Source organism: Musca autumnalis, unplaced genomic scaffold, assembly GCF_047663935.1.
Source record: "Musca autumnalis isolate F117 unplaced genomic scaffold, ASM4766393v1 scaffold_3, whole genome shotgun sequence".
NCBI lineage: Eukaryota > Metazoa > Arthropoda > Insecta > Diptera > Muscidae > Musca > Musca autumnalis.
In genome coordinates, this window is record NW_027411866.1 from 254580638 (window position 1) to 254596036 (window position 15399).

Below are 15399 nucleotides of genomic sequence, written 5' to 3' on the forward strand. Positions count from 1 at the left end.
AAGGTAAGGAAGTAATAACCCTTATTTCGGTTGGCAATATATATTTTATAGCTCTGTTCCTTTACGTTCAAGAATCTTCAAGTTTTACCACTTTTTACTCGAAAAGCGTTCCTTTACTTTAGACACAATACAGTTCATATGGCAGCAGTTTTCAAATTTTACTACTTTTGCCGGTTTTGCCATTTTCAGAAGTAAAGGAACAGACCATATATTTGCCAAAAAAATCTTTTGAAATTGATTTGTTTCCATTTTTATATGCATGGTACAATGAAGTAGAGGTAGGCCAGGTATGAAAATCACTGAGAAATGCCACCCTGCAGCCATGGCTTAAAACGTCAAATGGCATGGTACAATAATAATGGTAGATGTACCTGCATAGCCATGGTAGAATAAGAAAAGGTAGCAGCAATACACAGCTGACTGAACTGGGTTGTAACGTTAGTGTCAAATTTCATATGACATTTTATACATTTATTTCTATTTCGATGTACATTAGGGACATATATTTTTTGAGAAAAAAATATATCATTCGGAAAAAAAACATTTCCCAGAAAGACTTCTTCATATCAATGATATGTAACCTCCTCCAAGTTCGAACGATAAGCCGCGCAGTAAATCCCCGCTTGTAGAGGCGATACAACGTTTGTTAATATGTGAGGTATTTTGTTAAAATTTAAAAAAATAAAGCCCTAATAAACATGTGCTTCTTTGATTTCTAAAACAAAACATTGAAACAGCTTCTCCTTTTTCTATGAATTTCCAGCGACCCCAAACTTTTCTGCAAGAATTCTACTTTCTGCGAGAATTTATGCATTTAGTGGAATGATGTGGAAACATAAAAATTGAAAATGTAACGAATTTTTATTCATGTTTTCCAAAATATTGAACCAAATGTGAAAAATTATTAGTTTTTTAAATTCCAATAATTTATAGACATTTCCTTGTTTTGTTTACAAATACAACTGGCAGTAACGTTACAAACAAAAACAAATTCCTTTGTGGTTGTTGTTCGAGTTGTATTTGTTGTAGTATTAACTTTACCTTGTATTTGTTCTACCATGCTGCATAGCTATCCCTTATTACAAAAACATATGGAACTTAGAGTTTCACTTCTTATATGTTAAAAGTGCCATATAGTCTAAAAACATTTCTTTAGCTAGGCTCCAGAATATTCTTGTTGGAAAAGTATTCCAAAAATAGCAAAAGTTCTTCACAAACTTATGACAGTGAAAAAATGTCATTCACTTATTTTCTACTTGGCAAGTTTGGCTAATCTGACATCGTCATTGCTGGTATCCGATTTGCAGATAAATGTCAGCAGAATTTTTACAAAAATTGTAATTTTTACATTCTCGTACTTTTGGAACAAATTTAAATTAATATCAATATTTGATAAGTTGTTCATTCGTAAGTTTTGCTAAAAAAATCAACAATTTTATTTTGCCACGCGAATATACATTTTTTGTTCTTGTTTTCAATTTTAAGATATAGTGTTATAGCCATGGTACAATAAGAAAGGTAGATGCATCGGCGAATTGCTACAACAAAGCAACTTTTTTTGTAATGTAAACTGTCAAAATTTTCGCCAAATGGTTTCTTGTTGTCTCTTTTTATCGCTTGTGTTTGCCTATAAAGTGTAGACATGCTATCTCTTACTTACCGAATCATATGGTTTTTTGTTTTGATTTTTCATGGCGAATTCCTAGTTTTTTGACGTTTTAGATTCGATCAGCTGGGCTGAGGCATCTACCTTTCTAATTGTACCATGGTTATAGCAGAAGTTTTTTGTTGGAACAATTCAGCGATGCATCTACCTTTATGATTGCATAATATCAAAAACAGTACAAAATGTCAACCCTGCTTTTGACAGATTAGGCCATAAAAAGAAAAAAATTGTAATCAGCTGTTAGCTGTGGCCTACCTTTACTTTATTCTACCATGTTTATATGTTTTCGTTTACAAAATCGGTTACGACCATGGTACAATTAGAAAGGTAGATGCCTCAGCCCAGCTGATCGAATCTAAAACGTCAAAAAACTATGAATTCGCCATGAAAAATCAAAACAAAAACCATATGATTCGGTAAGTAAGAGATAGCATGCCTACACTTTATAGACAAACACAAGCGATAAAAAGAGACAACAAGAGACCATTTGGCGAAAATTTTGACAGATTACATTACAAAAAAAGTTGATTTGTTGTAGCAATTCGCCGATGCATCTACCTTTCTTATTGTACCATGGTTACGACTCTTTCCTCGTATTTCAACGCCATACGTAATACCCATTTGACGTATTACGCCATACGTAATACCGATTTGTCGTATCAAAAAAAAAATAAATTTTATATTTTAAACGAGAAATCCGTTCTGGAAATTACGAATGTATTTCTTTCGATTTTTTAAGGTTATAACATGCTATAAAAGTCAAAAATTGTCGTTGTATATCATTTTTCATCACATAAAAAATGTAACTTAAGACTACGACAACGTTTACGTCACTTGAACGTCTATTGTGAATTACAACATCACAACTATTTAATTTTTTTTATTCATAACTGGCCTGTTCCCGTACTTTATAAAGTGGTAAAAGTCGTAAAAGTTGTAAAAGTCGTAAACAATTTTCATATAAATTTTGTGTACGGGAACGCAAAATGTGTAAAAGTGGTAAAAATTGTAAAAACTTTTTAGTTCTGGAACAGAGCTAACTTTGGGTTTTAGTTTTTGTTTTAAAATAAACACATTTTTTGGCGTCTACCTTCATAATACTCCCTAGATGTGATGACAACATTCGTTATCGAGTAAAATTGTCGAGTAATTGAGCATAACAGCCTGTTTTTGTAAAAATACTTCTTGTAAAATTTTACGAACCATTCGTTTTTATCTAAAAGCTTTCGTCTATTTCAGAAAAGCTTTTATATTTCAGGGTTTCCATAATACTTATTTTGTGAATTTTGCATAGGCATGATAACCAAATTGTGTCTTCGTTCATGAAATTGACGAACGAATGGGCAAAATTTTTTTACAAAAACACGCTGTTAATTTGCTAGAAATTAGTCGAAGCTAAATTGCCTATCGTAAACTAAAAAAAATGAAAAATTTATTATTATATTTTTGATTAAAATGTAAAAATTTTTGTTTGTTGTCGGTTTATAAAAGAAAAATAAAATTAGTAAATAAACCTCTACATTTTTTATACTAAATATCAAGAAACAAATTGAAAAGTCCTTTGCACTCGTTTGAGAAATAGTAATAAAATTAAAAAAATGGTGCCACCGTGGTGCAATGGTATGCACAGCCGCCTTGCACGCTGAAGGTCGTGGGTTCGATTCCCCGGTCAGTCAACATCAAAATTTTCAACGGTGGCAAAATACCCCTCAGTAATGTTGGCGACATTTCCTGAGTATTTCAGCCATGTAAAACTTCTCTACAAAGTGGTGTCTTAAGACACGCCGTTCGGATTCGGCGATAAACAGTAGGTCCCATATCATTGAGCTAATATGAATCGGGTTGCACTCATTGATATGAGAGAAGTCTCCCTTGTCCCGTATAGGATGTTTGTGGAACTATTATTATTATAATAAAATTAAAATATACAAATTTCTGCATTCATTAACCAAAATTTACTGATTGCAGTTTTTAAACATAATTTAAAAAAATGTAGGCATTCCCGCAAAAAAATATTTAATATTAATAGCCCTTTTTTATAGGTGAACAACATTTAATAGAATAAATCTGCCGTTGTTTACCCAATGAAAGATTCTCTCAGAGAGGCTAAGCTAAAAACTCACCAAATTCTCTCTCATTTATTTTGAGAGCGAACTATTAAGGTAGATATATTAGCAATCTGTTACAACAATATCAAAAAGGTTTTGTAAACATAAATAATTTTCTTATTTTCTTAGCACTACTTCATTCCGAAATTATAATTCAATGTATTCAACAAATTCCATAAACATTCACAATTTCTCATTCAAAATTTTGTTTTTTAGTTTTTGTTTTAAAATAAATAGGCTGCCTTCACAAATGCAGTATTTACATTGCAAAAAATGACAATATCATAAAAAGACAAAGTAAATATGTGCGGCAACACTGACATTGTCAAAAAAGTGACGTGCCATTTTGCTGCATTCATGAACGCACACATTGCTTTACTTTTTGTAATATTCCGTTTTTTGAAAATAAATTTATTATATTGAATAATTATCACATATCCGCCATTTCTAATAGTTTATTATGTATTTTTCCTGCTTTCTTTGCAAATGTCAGTTGGCATAACAGTACTAAAGAAATATCAATTGGTGTGCAGTCCACTTGGAAACACTGCACAAATTCGGCAATTGCTGCGCAGTGTGATGTGTCGCGTGACATTTATGAAGTCGCAACGATGTCAATAAAAAGACATGATGCATTTATGAAGTTGCGACGATGTCATTTGACGCATCATACTGCATTTATGACGTCAGCCATACATTTTTGGCGTCTACCTTCATAATGTTGCTTAAAGTACATAGCGGTTTCCATAGTTCGATTACCGGTTACTATCGAAAAAATCGATAACATTGCTGAACGTTTTCGATCGAGACTTGTCATGCCGTTTTTTTATCGTGTCGAAAACATATTCACGAGCAAATTCTCGATCGAATCGAACCACGTAATTAGGCTCCTGATCGATTACCGGTTACTATCGAAACATAAAGGATATCGAATTGATAAAAGAAGTGACAGTTCATATGACATTGATAGATAGTGTAAACCCCCCTTTACCCAAGGATTACACCTGCAAGTAATGGGTACTTTACACGATATGTTTTTTACATATGAGTTGTCACTTCTCCCATACACAATGTATATGCAAAGTGACAACTCATATGTAATGCTAAGTTTACATTTACGAAATCCACTCGTTTTCAACTGCCAAATCCATAGGTTAAACGACAAATGAAATCCAGATGAGATTTCATTTGACGTTTGAGCTATGGAATTGACAGTTGAAATCGAGTGGATTTCGTAAATGTAAACTTAGCGTTAAAAACTTATCGTGTAAAGTACCCATAACTTGCAGACAGTTGTGTATCAGGGATGGAAGATTTAAATTTTCAAAAAGTACCAAAATGGTATTTTTTTCTTTGAAAAGGTACTTTTTTATTATTTTTTTAAGGAAAATATTAAAAAAATTGTATTCAGTAAAAAACAACAACAAAGGCTGTTGCAAAATCGTATATATGGTATAATGAACTTTGTCATTCCGTTTGTAACACATCGAAATATTCGTCGGAGACCCAATATATTATATATATCCATTTTAGTCCGTCTGTTGAAATCAATATTTAAGGTAGATCTTTTTAATTTGGTACAGAAATTTCAATTACTCCTAGGATGTTTGGTGTTGAAAATGGGTTCTATCGGTCCAAGTTTTGATATAGCCTCCATACCATGGTAACTCCCGTTTTTTGGTATTTTGAAGGTTTGAACCATATTATCATACCAGAACTGTTAAAATTTGGTATTAAGTCTTCGTTGGGGCTACAAAACTCTCCCCCAGAAATTTATCAGTGCAGGTCCACGTTCTGATATATCCCTCATAGAACGGTACCACCCGATTTTTGGTATTTTAAAGGTTTTAGCCTCATTATTCAATCGAAATGACTGAAATTAGGTATATGGTATTCGATATGGGTATAAAACATTCCTGTAGAGAATTGTGGATATAGTTGCACGTTTTAATATAGCCTAGAGCTGGCAAACTATCGATATTCCGACTATCGTCTAATCGCTGTAGTGAAGTATGTTTATATTGAACTCTAAACAAATTATTTTTTAAGTACTTTGCGACGGATATCCCAAAAAACATGCTTTGGTGGCCGATGTAAACTTTGTTTTACGTTAGTAATCAAAACTGTAGTCGGACAATATATAGTTTGCCAGCACTAATATAGCCCATATAGGAGAGGTATTGCAGGTTCTCAGATTTGTGGGATCATATATATACATCCAGATTTTTAAAGTTTCTAGGAATGTCAATTTTGCATTTTTAGTTTCATAGAACATTTGTCAACGTGTGGGACTAGAGTATGTGAAATGGTACTGAATAGGCCGCGGGGGTACTTCGGTACTTTTTATAGTGAAATGGTACTGAAAAAAGTACTATTGTACTGAATTTTCCATCCCTGTTGTGTATACATATTCACCCTTATTACGGTTGGCGTTGTCGTATCCAAAATTGCAAACTGACGTGTGGTAACGTCTAATTGGTATTTGGCCTGTTCCCGTACTTTACAAAGTGGTAAAAGTCGTAAAAGTTGTAAAAGTCGTAAACGATTTTCATATAAATTGTGTGTACGGGAACGCAAAATGTGTAAAAGTGGTAAAAATTGTAAAAACTTTTTAGTTCTGGAACAGAGCTATTATTTATGTATTTGTACTAAAAAGCTAAAATTTCTTTTGGTAACAAAAATTAATAGAATTATTAGATCATTTTTAAACTATAACCCCCAGTTTTTGTAAAAAATTTTATTCTTCTCACACGAATTGTCAAATTTTGTAGATCGATTTACTCGCTTTAGCGCAAATGTAGAGTGCTGATTTTTAAATGAGGAATCCTTAATGATATATGGAACGGGTATACGAAAAAATTAGATGTGTATGTCATCTGGGGGCTGAGCTATGAATGCCTAAATTATTACGAATATAGACGAACGAACAAAAATAAGTTACAAAAACTGGGGGTTAATTCAGAAGAACAACTAACCCTACAGTTTTTACAATCAAAATAAGTGTTCGGCTTAGACGTTTTTGCGGTCGTTGGCGTAGTCGTTGTCGTAGGGATATTTTTTGGTACCACGTAACCTTTAAGGCCCCCACTCATTTATCAGTCTGTGCCGTCAGTCCGATGAACCCTTTCTGTATCTGTGATGCCAGGCATACACTATGGGCATGCAGGACAGCAACCGATGAACCTTTGTCTAAGTGTGTGATTGAATAGTGTGTGGCATTCCTTCAATCCATATTGCAAAAAAGATGAAATTTCCTCCAGAACTCGATTTTGGGTTGAAGTTTTTCAAATTTTTAATTTCCTCACAAATAATATTTGTTGTTTTCAAAAATTATTTGTTGGTTACTTGGAAAATAAACAAAATTCATCGGATTGAAAGGGGTTCATTTACAAAATCAAAAATATTTTGATTTCAATCCTGCCAAAACTACTCCCAAATACATTGACAAAAACTTCAAAATTAACTAATACTATTACAAATGCTGTCCTGCATGCCCATAGTGTATGCCCGGCATGACTGACAATTGTGTAGCACGAACCATCAGTCAAGTCTAAAAATCTTGAATTTTTCCTCCAAAAATGAATGAATTCTACGTTTTTTGTGTTCCAATACCAACATTATTTTCTGTTTTTCAAAATTATTTATTCACAATTTGAAAATAAACACAATTTACCCAGACTGATGGGGGTTCATTTTGAAATCAAAACTATTTTGATTTTCATCAGTCTTGGAAAACTCACACATACATTCTCAAAATTTCAAAAATTTACACATACTACCATAAATGCTGGCAGTCAGACCCCAGTTGTTCGGGTAACTAGGGAATAACTAGCAATTTTGCTGGCTACTGGTAAACACTCCTAGTTACCACCCAATCTACTCGCAATTGCTCTGTTCCAGAACCTGCAAGAAGCTACTATTTTTTACTACGATAACATTTTTTCCTTTATGTTATCGGAAAAAATAGTAAAAATTAGTAGATTCTTGCAGTACTGGAACAGACCAAATGTTAAAGACTGGTGAATTTAACATGGGGATGTCATAGGAAGGGGTCTATTGTCTCCTCACTGCATTACCAGTAACCTTGCGTTTACAAATGACATGACAGTTGACTTCATGTATTGATTGTCAAAATCCCAAAACTTGCCTGTATGACGTAGGCGTCCAGACAACTGCAAAAACAGTTGTAAAATTATGAATGAAATTGTCGATTTCTTTTTGTTTTCCTTTCACATATTTTGTTTTTTTTTCATGTTCTTTTGTCTTCAACACATTTCAATTATTATCTCACACATTTTTACGTGTATTTTGTTACGACTCCCTGTTAGGCGGCGCTAGAGGGGACCTTCCGGCTGCTAGCGGTCTCGGGTCTACGGTCCTCAACCCGTCCACATCTCTAGCCCACAGGGCGAACACGAATTTGAACTCTAACTTTTCACAAAACACTACAATTACACACACAAATAGTCCGCCTCGATAAGGGAGCCATGATGGACTACTCCCACATTCTGCCCTCCCTTCCATGGTTTCCAAATGTCCACAACAAATACATTTTATTGGAAACCCCACGAACACACACACTCACCTCATCACCTATTGGAATTACCCCTGTTCAAAAACAATTAAAACATATTAAATATTCAATCACATTCAATACATATTACATTTATTTTTATATAAAAAGACTTAAATTTAAATGAGTTTGATATTCTGTGAGTCCGATTTGATTTTAATGAATTTCTAACACCAGCAAACAAAAGAAATTTAAGAAATTAAAAATGTCTATCTTCGTGTCCCGCCAAGAACCCTAGAGATATTAGTTTACGCTTTTCTAGCTTTTTCCTATTATATTTAATAACCTATTATAAATGAGCTCACTGATAATGGTTTATTGGGCTAATATCCGGCCTCTACAACACTCTGCACAAAAATGTCTCTAGTATTCCCTTGGACACTATATAAAAAGTCTTATTTAAATTATGCTTGGCATTAAAAACCCTCACAATATTTAAGATTCAAAACATAAAACGCACACATGGACAACACAACATTAACTTAAGCTAGTTGAATTTATGTTTTTGCAGTTATTTCATGGTTATAAGAAATGCAACACCCTCCAAGGCTTAAATGCTCAGATCCGTGTTGCTAAAAATTTATGTCAATTTTAATTTGTAATATTTGTTGATTTTTTCTTAGATTTTCATAAATTTAGTAAATTTTTACTTATGATTTCTCGTTTTTCTTTGTATTTTTACAGATAACCGCCTTGATACATTCAGTTGTTGGAATATACAGGATACCTTACTTTTTTGTATCTTTCAATGGCCAAATTGATGGAAACCTTCAACTCCCCAATAGCAAATTTGTAGCTGTTTGGAAACCACCGCAAAGATGTTTGGCTTCACTCACAAAGCACAAAAAGGATGAGAATCACTGTTGTTTTCTATGGGGTAAACGGCAACACACCAACAACCACACAAATTGCTCGTTTTTTTTAAATTTGCTTTGGCACCACCCAGCCTTCTTTCTAATGTAAACGCTTTCGTGTAGAATAAAAAGATCACTGGCCCCCACTTCGGAGTACCGGAGGCCAGTAACATGGACTATTTCCTTGGGGAACCTACCAACAAAAAAAAAAGAATGGTCTCTTTTAACCACTTCTAACATCATCCATCAACTATTATTAACTCACTTTAATTTTAATTCCACCCGCTATTAATGAAATAAACACTCCACAATAAAAACCATGGTAGAATAAAGTAAAGGTAGGCCACAGCTAACAGCTGATTACAATTTTTTTCTTTTTATGGCCTAATCTGTCAAAAGCAGGGTTGACATTTTGTACTGTTTTTGACATTATGCAATCATAAAGGTAGAATTGTTCCAACAAAAAACTTCTGCTGTAACACTATATCGTAAAATTGAAAACAAGGACAAAAAATGTGTATTCGCGTGGCAAAATAAAATTGTTGATTTTTTTTAGCAAAACTTACGAATGAACGATTTATCAAATAAATCATTTAATATATTTAATATTAATTTAAATTTGTTCCAAAAGTACGGGAATGTAAAAATTACAATTTTTGTAAAAATTCTGCAAATCGGATGCCAGCAATCACGATGTCAGATTAGCCAAACTTGTCAAGTAGAAAATAAGTGAATGACATTTTTTCACTGTCATAAGTTTGGGAAGAACTTTTGCTATTTTTGGAACACTTTTCCAACAAAAATATTCTGGAGCCTAGTTAAAGAAATGTTTTTACACTATACGGCACTTTTAACATATAAAAAGTGAAGCTTTAAGTTCCATATGTTTTTGTAATACGGGATAGCTATGCAGGTACATCTACCATTATTATTGTACCATGCCATTTGACGTTTTAAGCCATGGCTGCAGGGTGACATTTCTCAGTGATTTTCATACCTGGCCTACCTCTACTTTATTGTACCATGATAAAAACGTTACACAGATCTTTGATTTTCTCTGTTGTTAATTATTTTAGAAACTGCTGAGAAGGTAAACTTATACAGTGACGGTTATCAGTAGACTAAGAACATAATTTTTCCGCTTTCCCTATTTATAACTTCGACATTTTCCACCATTTTCATAAAATTTCCAATATTAAATATGAAAATTTGTTTAATGGCGTACGGCACACTAAATGGCTGAACATTTTCAGTGTTGATTAAAATGTATGTAACATACCACCGAATGCAGCTCTAAATTTTTCTGCCGATGGCAATGCCATTGCTGCTTCTGCTCATTCAGTTTCGGGTTTCACATGTAGCGCGAGCGCATCAAATTATTTTAATTTTACTAATAAATTAAAATTAATTTTGCCGGTCCCCACTTCCCATTTTTTCGCAAAAAAAAAATGGTTTTTGTGTCGGTGAGTAAATATTAATTTTCCATTTGCAATGGTTAAGGATTAAATAAAATAGCGCCGCCTACACGGTCTAAAAAAAACCCACCCACGCAACAATGTATGTGTTAGTAAATCAGAGTTGTATTTGAAGACAAACTGTCTGGTGTAAACGCCTAGTTACCTGAGGTTACCATTTTTAAACTGCAAAGCGTTCCTTAACCCCAAAAAGTGGTAAAACTGGCAGCAATTTTTAAGAGAGTGGGAGTGGAGAGAGATGCTTCCTGACAAATGTCTGCAGGTAAAAAATGGTAGAACTGATTTTTCGACTTTTGTTTGACGATTATTTCACAATGAAGAAAAAAATGGACGAAACACAGAAGAAAAAGTCAAAACTAAATTAAAAACTGTGAAATAAAAGACGAAAATTGATTTTTTTTTGTTTCTTTTTGACATTGCTACCAGATCTACCATTTTTCCGTTCCTTTACTTTTCTGGTAAAAATGTTCATGAGGGAGCAATTTTGAGCAGTTTTGACACTTTTCAAAAAACTGGGAATTCGCCATGAAAAATCAAAACAAAAAACCATATGATTCGGTAAGTAAGAGATAGCATGTCTACACTTTGTAGACAAACACAAGCGATAAAAAGAGACAGCAAGAGACCATTTGGCGAAAAAAACCCGAAAGTGACGCCGAACGAAAGGACGCGCAAAATTTCAAAGAAAATAAAATTAATTAATTAGTGTTTTTTCCATTTTTTTTGACGAAAAACTAATCAACTAAAATGGTTTGGCCTGAGGCCGTTGAAATAACTCTGGATGATGGGGTTAAATACCCGTTACCGAGGATCAAAAAATACATTAATTACATGAGGGAGTATGCCGCGATCTTACAGGCTTTTCCCAATAAAAAAATTATCCCAATAATGAAAATCGCCGATGAGCTCCACAGCAAATTTGAAAACTTGGAGGCACATTTTGTTACGAAGCGGAAAATGAAGATTATCTGTAGCGACCGTGACACCATCAACAAAATTGTTGCTGATGAGGAAATGCGCAGTAAATATAACATTTTCATTCCTGCTGAGCTTTGTGAGATCAAAGCCGTAGTGCAAATCCCGGCCTACCAAGACTTTTCGGAAAAATTTTTGTATGAAAATTTAGTTATAAAACATAAAGCCGAGTATGGTCCAATCGATCAAGACATTGCCATAACTGAGGTTAAGCGTTTTACTAAGCCGGACCCAGCTCAAGAGGGTCAAAGAACCAATTCAGATGCCGTCATGTTATCATTTGGTGGCAATAAGCTGCCTTCTCATGTATGTATCAATAAAGTATATTTCCCAGTGAAGCCGTTTATTGAGCGAATTCTCCAGTGCAAGAAGTGCTGGAAATTCGGACACTCCACTCGAGTTTGCACACGGGCCCGCCAAGTTTGCCCACGTTGTGGCTCTGCTCATGAGGGTATTTGCACATTGATGCCACAGTGTATCAATTGTCACAAGCCCCATGATGCGAGGTCCAACCATTGTGATGTACGTACCGAGCTGAGAAATAAAGCTAAAAAAGTAGCCGAAGAAAAAACACCAATGCTCACGACTGACTTCGATTCAACAAGTCAAAATACTTCTCCAAATACGTTCGACCTTACTCAGGAAGACTTTCCTGAAATAAACGCAAAGAGACCAAAGCTAAAACCCAAAGGTGGTATAAAAAGAAAGATAATTAATAACCCAAAATCTATTGCTAATGATGGCATAGGAGAAACAACTAACAATAATGACATTCAAAATGAAACTCCAATAACTGAGGACTTGTCGGTTGACATCGACATAGCCAAATCTCAGACTAACAATGACCTTCAATTGCCTGATTCCATGGAGAACCTACCTTCGCACGTTGAGGTCAATTCAAACTCGTTGTGCAGTTCCACTCGCATTGAAAGCACCCAAAATCAAAATTCAGTTGAAACCATACAAACTACAATCAGCAATACACCAAAACAAACGACTAACAACGATAAACCTAATCATATCCAAACAAGTATTAATAAAGTTAAAAATATTAAACAATCATCCACATCCTCCGATAACAGCATCAATGCACCCCTGCATCTTTTTGAGGCTTTTCAAAAAGACAAGATGAATTGTAACAATGAAGATTCTACAGATTAATTTAAGAAGTATCAGAAATAAAAAACGCCAATTGTCTCAGTTCTTAAGAGAATCGGGGATAGACATTGCATGCATTTCGGAGACTTATTTGGATAATATAGATGATTGTAATTTACCTGGCTACGACATTTTAAGAAAAGATAGGACTTCATATGGCGGCGGAGTTGCCATATTAATAAAAAATTCAATACATTTCACCAGCGTTGACATCAACATCATAAATCGGAACATAGAAATAGTCGCCTGTTGCATTAACAGCGAGATTGGCCCAGTCATAGTAATATCAACATACATTCCACCTAACAGCTGACCTTATGAGCATCATACCATCTACACCACAATGTGCAAAAATTATTATGTGTGGAGATTTCAATTGCCATCACATAATATGGGGTTGTAACAACACTGACCATCGCGGAGAAAATATGCTCCAATTTATAGAAGACAAAGATCTCGTTCTCCTAAATGATGGAGCACAAACTTATTTTGGTACCAGCTGTCCTTCAGCATTAGACCTATCAATATGTAGTCCTGCTATAGCACTGATCTCAACATGGTACACGTTAAACGAATGCTTTGGTTCCGACCACTGCGCCGTAATCATTGAAGTCGACTTACACGCAAGGTGCCACAAAACCACATATGGCGTACCAAGACACATAACAAAAGATCGGCTAAATAACGGCATAGATGAAATACTGAATAGTGAACAATATAATGAATGTCCCGATGACGAAAAATTTGAACACCTTTCAAAAGGCTTGTACAACAAATTTGTGATTCCCGTTGGCAAGAAACAATATCCAGACAACGGCTGGTGGAATCTTAAATGCAAAAAAGTCAAAGCAGCATTAATCAAAGCCCTAGCACGTTTCAAAAAAGTTCCCACCAGAATAAATAATGAAAAGTTGAAAAAATGTCAAAAGGATTACTTTTACACTCTCAGAGAGGAAAAGCGAAAAGGGTGGCAAAAATTGTGTGAAGACATCCATGCCGACATCACACCAACTGAACTGTGGAACACCGTTAAAAAGTTCAGAGGAAGACACAGCAATAAACACAAAAGCATGCCAGAAATGTGCGTTGATAAATTCTACGACATATTATCTGGGCCCATCGGACCTATAAATGTACCTCCTACAATGGACAACATTCCAAGAGACAATGACTTCACAATAGAGGAATTAAACGCAGCTATAGAGGGATCTAAAGACACATCAGCCGGCCTTGATGGTATTCGTCATGGGCACATAAAAGAATTTAATAATGAGGTAAGAGAAACACTATTGTCACTATATAACCACATATGGCGCTCTGGAAAAATACCGAACCCATGGATGGAATACAAAGTATGTCCTATACATAAAAAAGGCAAGCCTGTTGATGACCCATATTCATATCGTTCAATTGCCATGATCTCATGTTGGAGGAAGATATTCGAACGAATGGTATTTCGAAGGATCGACCACCAACTAGAATCTTCAGATAAACTGCACAATGCACAATCTGGATTCCGGAAAACCAGATCAACACGTGATAACCTAACTTGTATTTGGTCAGCGGCCCAATTGGCAAAAAGGGAAGGTAAATACCTTATGGCTGCATTTCTAGACATCAAAAGCGCATTCGATAATGTAAACATTGATATTTTAATCGATAAATATAAAGATCTTGGTGCAACTGAACATACCTGCGCTATTTTACATCGTCTATTCCAATATAAAGAACTCATTATCGAAGCAGAGAATTCTACTACTCGTAGATCCTTTACCGGAACACCACAAGGCTCCGTCCTGAGTCCACTGAGCTTCAACGTATATATAAACGATATCTTCAAAGATCTTGGAGTGGAAATTTTAGCTTATGCAGATGACCTCGTAATATTCTGCGCAGAATATGACCTAAATATTGCAAAAATAAAAATGCAGAAAGCACTTGATTGTCTAGTTAAAAGATTAGGAGAAATACAGCTTGAACTTTCCCCACAAAAATCGAAAGGAATGATTTTCAATCCATACAGCAGACGTTCTATTCAAATGCACCCTGATCTAATTATCAATGGCGAACAAATTGAATTTGTAAATACATTCAACTTTTTGGGTTTTGTATTGGACTCGAAACTCAGCTTTATACCACACATTGATTATATACACAAATCGACTTTTCAATTCATGAACATAATCCGTGCCCTTTGTGGCGTGTCTTGGGGAGGCAATCCACAACAGCTCATTCGTCTCTACGTTGGAGTAGTTAGACCTAAAATTGAATACATGGGACACCTATTGCTTGACGCTCCGCTTAACAAGTTACTCAAAATCCAAAGAATCCAATTTCGGGCGCTCAGAACGGCATTCGGAGCTATGATTTCTACCCATACCCAATCTTTGGAAGTGGAGGCCAATATAATGCATTTGCCGGAAAGATTAAAACTGCTTTCCAATAACTACATCAACAGTATGATAGTCGACTGTAGAATCCCGACCAATAAATTTCTATCAGAATATAATGAAAAATTTCAGATCAGGCCTACATTTTTCCAACTATATCAAGATAAGGTAGCGAACAACAATATTGTGAAACTTCAGCG